The 6,719-nt window shown below is 33.4% G+C and overlaps 1 long non-coding RNA gene across 1 annotated transcript; it reads right to left on the reverse strand.

Moving 5' to 3' along the window:
- Positions 1 to 360: 360 nt before the first annotated feature.
- Positions 361 to 2,865, reverse strand: LOC143563209 (uncharacterized). Its single transcript, XR_013140622.1, has 2 exons — positions 2,294 to 2,865; positions 361 to 2,260 (listed from the first exon to the last, which is right to left on the reverse strand). It is a non-coding gene; the product is annotated as an uncharacterized LOC143563209 (long non-coding RNA).
- Between the last annotated feature and the right edge of the window lie 3,854 nt (positions 2,866 to 6,719).

A 6,719-nucleotide genomic window follows, 5' to 3' on the forward strand; every position in this document is an offset into this window, starting at 1 on the left:
CAAGACTCTCCATGTGTCGATCGCTATTAAAGTATCACTAGTCCCATGTGTCACGCGCGGACTAGACTGTATACTGGTCATTCCCATAATTACATCAATATTGCCTTTGAAATGACACTAGACATGTCAATGAGCGTAACACTAATACTCCTTTATGACGTGACATATTCTCTACATGCCTCAGGTTTCTTTACAAATCCCATGTCACCGAGTCTTTATTTTACCCTAAATTTCTTTATCATACCCTATATCCAATATGTGATCATCAATTCATAATACTTGGCGTTTACATACGGATTTAGATGAACGGTCTTTGATACAAGAAGATACACTAACAATGTGAAACAAGATATTCGAAACTTTCATTAGCATGTGAGTACTTAATGACTAAGTTCACTCGTTCATAATCTTCCAAAGATGGATAAATCTCGTCTCCAGGCCACCTAGCTAATATATTGTAACCTATCCATTATGTTGGTTGTAATGCACGTCCGCAATAAGATCATTTAAGTTATTGAGAACTATTGATCATAATAATTGGTTTTATACTCTCATTTCCATGCAACGGATTCCCTATATATCCGCAAGCAAGTATCTTCGCCTTTGCATTGTTAAACCATGTGATATGAAACCAATACCAAGTTAAACTATTGTTCTAGACGAGATGAAGGTTTAGATCTGGTGCCATAATCTTTCAATACGTGACCCAGTTTACAACTGCTGGTGCCCAACCATTTCAAAGTATTGTTGTCTTGACTATTAAATCCTTAGTCAAGATAACACTTTAAAATGATTTTGCTCTTCCTGTTTGGCCACCTTCTTTATCGTCTCCCTTAAAAAAAGAAAAAAAAACACTTGCATTATGTATCTGATGTAGTTTTAGAATCCCAAACATTTACGTGGTTTAGTTATTGCATTCCATTGAATGCATTCATCAAGAATTCACAACACCAAGAACCTTTGTGTCTACCATTTAAATAGTTAACTTATGCTATTCACCCTTCGTAGGCAAATAAATCTCATTCAATTCTAATGACTCGTTCCTTCAAACGCCACCCTCTTAACTCTTTGAAAGACCTAACATCAACTGAATTTCGGGACGAAATTCTAATAACGAGGGGAGAATGTGACACTTCGTAAAATGGATCATTTTTCGTACATCTTTAAACATAATTTTGTTACGTTAATTACTGAATTATTAAAATTTATTAAGTTTGATCTTCACGAGTCTAGCATAAACTCACATATGCACAAATGCAAGGCATTAAAGTAATTTATAATACTTGAACTTTCGGATTTATCCGATAGATACAAATGTTGATGATGTTTTAAAATGACTTGAACATACACTTAAAGAAACTAGGAGGTTTGAATTCTATGCTATGTGATTATGTTTTATAATTATTCTTTTTATAAAATATGGAAGACCAATACAAAACGAATTACCAAGCATTTTAATATTTATGTTGAGACTCTAATTATGTAAATATCGTTAAGACATGAATGAAGGAACGAATGCGTTTAACAAATAATAAGGGACGGTAACTCTCAGAAATATGAATCAAGTAATTTTAAAATTTACCTAAACTAACATCAAAGGTACATACAAAAAAAAGAAAAAGAAAAAAAAAGGGAAAAAAAATTATTTATATCATCCATCATGACCCAACCAAAAATCTTTCCATTTCTTAGCTCTCACTCTGCTCGTTCGAACACCCCTTACCAACTACAAACCTTTAGTCAAAAGATGGTAAATAATTATCACATACCATCATTTCATCACTATACAACCATCATATATATCTAAATCATGAACTCACAACACTCTATCTTGTTACATCTCTGACCATAGCCCCATCCCAATTCAACTTTGTTGATCAAATTATTTTACCACTTCTACACCCAAAGATGGACATGATGCATGAATGAAATAATATAAGTCCTGGAGCCATACTCATTTACTCGTAAAAAATAATAAACCAAAGTCTTAGTCTCAAATATATATAATACCATCCATCACTACAAACTCAACAAAAATATATTTATATCTATTATATATATCTCCATTCTTTCTCTTCTCTGATTACAATCGACGCCTAAACCCCACCCCTTGTTTACAAAATCAACTCCAATGTCGCCGTAACACCACCAAAATTAACTCCACCGTAACCTCACCGCAATACACCACCGTCAACCCATCACCACAAACAACTACCACTCGCCTCTAGTGACCACCGCGAATCACCGACCCGGAAACCACCTCCACACTCCTGCGACACCACCCTGGGACCACCAACACTATCCGCCACCTTTCATCCCTACATTCATAAACTCACGGTTACTCTCTCTCTCTCTCTTAGTTTCATACACAAACATTCTACTAATCTATATTGCCTTATGTTTCAAGAATTGAGATGGAGTAGGAGACCCCTTCCGAGAAGATAAACGAGCTCCACATGCAGAAACAAGCTCAAGACTTTCTAATCTCTCTCTAAACCTTAATCTCGACTAAGTGAGCTACACTTTCCTAAACCTAGTGTTATGTTTATACAAAATGGTTATGCAAAGCTTTCACCTAATATAACAACATACATGCTAATTTTGTTAATATAAACTCCAAGCATATGCATATAAACTTATCATACTTAAAGAGAGTTAAATACGCAAGAGAATCACTAAAAACGGGTTAAAAGTGAGTTAACCTAGCTTACACAACAAGAGGATATTATAAGTGTGTCAATAATATTTTAAGAAAGTTTAAAATATAAACATGGTTAGTAAAATGGGGTATATGATTGAAACTTGGTTGAAAATCTCTAATATGTCTAGACATAAATTCTTAAAAGATGTAACTTTTTATGACTAGATTGGGTTAAGAATGCTTATTATGTTTAGACATAAGATTTGATTAAAAAGGGCGGACATTTTTAGATAAAAACTTAAATATATATATATATATGTCAGATCTTAGAAAAATAAATAATGGATATTTGAAGCAATATATCAATTCGATATGATAATATAGTTTTAAAAGTTTGTAATTTGAAATACGATTATAAGCGTACACACAGTTTATTACAAAAATAAACGTATTTTTAAAGGCAAAACGAATTTTATAATTTTGAGTAAACAAAATAGATTTTATGATGAGATATCACTTATTTAGCCTTATAAAGCTTAAATATGATTTTTAATAAAACAATATTTTACGTTTGAAAACGAGATATAATAAGTATTACTTTTAGTAACGCTATATTGTGTCAAAACGATAATTTTTACATAATTATATATCTTGGAGAAATATATAGACGTGAGACTTAAATAATAATTTTACGAGTTAAACGATCAATACAGTATACAAATTTCGGTTTGGAGAATTCAACAAAAATATAAACATATTATGTTTTACTACAAATATTAAGCGTTACTTAACGAAATACCAAGTAGAAATAAATAACTTTTTTTATTTTTATTAATTACTCAGCCAAACGAATCGGTTATATCTAAGGAAACAGACATTAATATGACTTGTATTTTTAATACTTATACAAGTATATAAATATTAATATAAAAACTTATTACCAATGGGTCGTCCAGAAATTAAACGGAACGTTCGGTTGGGGAAGCTACCGACACAAACATGACAAACGAAACGTTCGGTTGGTGAAAGCAACCGACATAAACTTAATAAACGAAGCGTTCGGTTGGTGAAAGCAACCGACAAAAATATAATAAACGAAATGACTAGTTGGGTGAAAGCGACTAGCATAAACCGGCTTGCGAGTCGATAACGAACTAACGGACCTTACGCGTTTAGGATGTGTGAAGGCAGCGGAACTTTGATTAATCTGAAATTGCTAAGCGAAACGACAACTGAACTCACGAGGTGAGTTTCACTACCCTCTTTTTATGGTTTTACTGTTTTATTTATCCGGGGGTGGAAAACATACAAAGCTGCTTTTATATACGATAATTAGAAACAAAGCACACAATCCTATGCGAACATGAGTTGAACTATGTAGTGCTATAAGTCCCTTGCTTGCATACTATAACCATTAGCAAACGGAGTTAGCCATAGGAATATACGAATAGTACTATTGACGTTGACATTTCCCCGTACTGTTAGGTTAGTCGCGCTAACCTTCGATATTGCATCGAAACAGGGTGTGTATATTCCATCTGTGAGATTTAAACAGGGCAAAAGGATATAAGTCGCGGTTTGGTTATAAGCTCAGGGTTCGTCATATTAATTCGTAGATTTAGCTAGTCTACGGAGGATCATCGTATTTGTTTAAATATGTTATCATATACTTGTTTGTGAACTGATTCAACGATTTATGAATAACGTATTTTCATACGAGTGTCAAAATTGGTGAACTCACCAACCATTGTGTTGACTTTTTAAACGTATGTTTTTCAGGGAATTAACAACGCACGTAAGGAATCATGAAGATGGGACCTCATTGTATAATTAGGATACCATTTTGATGTTTAACTTCTTTGTTTAAAAATAAGTTATGGTTTGTAAACACTTTTAAAATTATTGGTATCCTAATAAATTTATGTTGACGATAATCATATGCTTACAATATACATGACGTCACACGCTCGCCGTACTTCTGCCTTGGCGGGGTGTGACAAACATTAACTTCGTCTCGATGCACATCTTCAATTGTGACAATCGTCAATTTCAGGCTAACTCCGTTAACTCAACTCCGTCAATTCAAACTTAAAGATTACTGAATCTATAACGCACACCTCATTACATTTAAACTAGGGTTTAAATGACGCTTAACACTTACTACATGTGTAGTCTTTCGGGATTTGCACCGAAACGCAAACGAGTTGACGCAAACGATTGGTGAAAAAACGAAAAACGTCAAAACAATAATTATGTGATGATTATGTGTTAGACTTATGTGTTATGTGATAACATTGTTATAAACGTTAACTCAATGTGCTAGAACTAGTTAATTAAGTTAGAAAAGTAACATTTGAAAGTGGAGGGACCTAGATGTAACATGTTATTATTATTAATAATAATAAACCTAAAACCCTAATCTCCCTCTTTCCCTCACTAGACCGATCGGCCAGCCCCCCCTCCCCCTCTCTTGCGATCGCCATTCACACACACACATACAAGCAATCTTTCAAGCTTTTGATTGAAGATTAAGGTGCTAGGAAGGTATAAACAACTATCCTATGCATCCTCTATGCTTATTTTTCAATTTTCAATGGGTTAATTATAAACCCTAGGTCCAATTTCTATATGTTATTGTGTTCATATGATTTTGTTTGATTTGATGGTGTATTGATGATGATTTGATAACTAGAATTGATATTGTTACATGTTAATTGTTGTGTCTTTGATTTTGAGATCAAATAAAACCCTAACCATGTATGTATGGTGTAATTGATATGCATGGATAGTGGTTATGGTGTTTAGAGTGTTATATGAACGGATTATGATCCATAGATGGTTAATATGTTGAGTTTTGTTGCAAACAGTTTCTGGACAGATTGTGTTGTTGATGTTCAATTGACTGTATCTGGGTGTAAATGTGAAAATTGGTTGAGATTATTGATACTATAGTAAACTAGGTTGAGTCTAGTTTCTATAGAATATAAATTTGCAATTTTTGGACGTGTATAAGTTAACCTTTATGATTTTACAAAAACGTTGTGCAAAGCTGAGTTGTTAGACCTGCTGTTAGGTTGTTTTGTAAATGTTATATCTCATGAACTACGAGACCAATTGGGTTGGTTCCACTTCTGGAAGTTGACTTGTTGAGTTAGGAACCTAACCCAAGTGGTCTTGCACTTGTTGGATTTTTCATTTAACGGGAATTTAAATAAAATTCTGTTGCGCATAAATTTGACTATTGTGAGTTTGCTGTGGTAAATCGATCATTGTGAGAAATATATGTGGAATAAAAATAAAATAAAATATGTTCTGGAAACCTAATACATATATGCTTTTGTGATGATTTTTGGTAAATTAATTGAGATGCTATGATCGGTGGAATAGACTAGTTTTACAAGTAGAATTCTGTCGTTAAGAAACTAGTTGCTGAATTTTGTAAAAGTTGCATGAAACATGGTATTTGCTAATTAATTGTCGTGTTTTGACCAAATTGCCCTTGAAGGGAATGATTGCTAATTAATTGTCGTGTTTTGACCAAAATACCCTTGAGGGGAATGATTTCTAATTAATTGTCGTGTTTTGACCAAATTGCCCTTGCGGGGAATAATTGCTAGTTAATTGTTATGTGTTGACCAAATTGCCCTCACGGGGAGTAATTGCTAGTGATGTACATTATTAATACATGACACGTAAATAATTGCTCACACATGTAGTGTATCACAAATGTACTTGTTAAAGTCACACACGATTCACAAACGAAACACGAAACATATTGTGTGCATAGGTATTATGTGCCGAGTCTAGAGACTCGATAATAGTTCCGACACTTAAAAAAATCTCTTTGTTGTTTTAGAACGCTAGAGAGAGTTTTTCTGTGACGCGCATCCTTTGGTGATTTATTTTTGGGAATTCTTCGCAAACAGTGAGTTTCACTTACCCCTTTTAAACTGTTTTAAACGCATTTAAGATTTTGTTAGTAAATTATATATCACTTGTAAAGGCTAAGTGGCAAACGAAACATTTGAAGTCCTACACATCGAACCGGTTAATATTTGGAATAGCGAGTCACTGTTGA

Source organism: Bidens hawaiensis, unplaced genomic scaffold (assembly GCF_021521415.1).
Source record: "Bidens hawaiensis isolate Kalapana, Puna unplaced genomic scaffold, B.hawaiensis_p1.1 tig00021343_1, whole genome shotgun sequence".
Taxonomy (NCBI): domain Eukaryota; kingdom Viridiplantae; phylum Streptophyta; class Magnoliopsida; order Asterales; family Asteraceae; genus Bidens; species Bidens hawaiensis.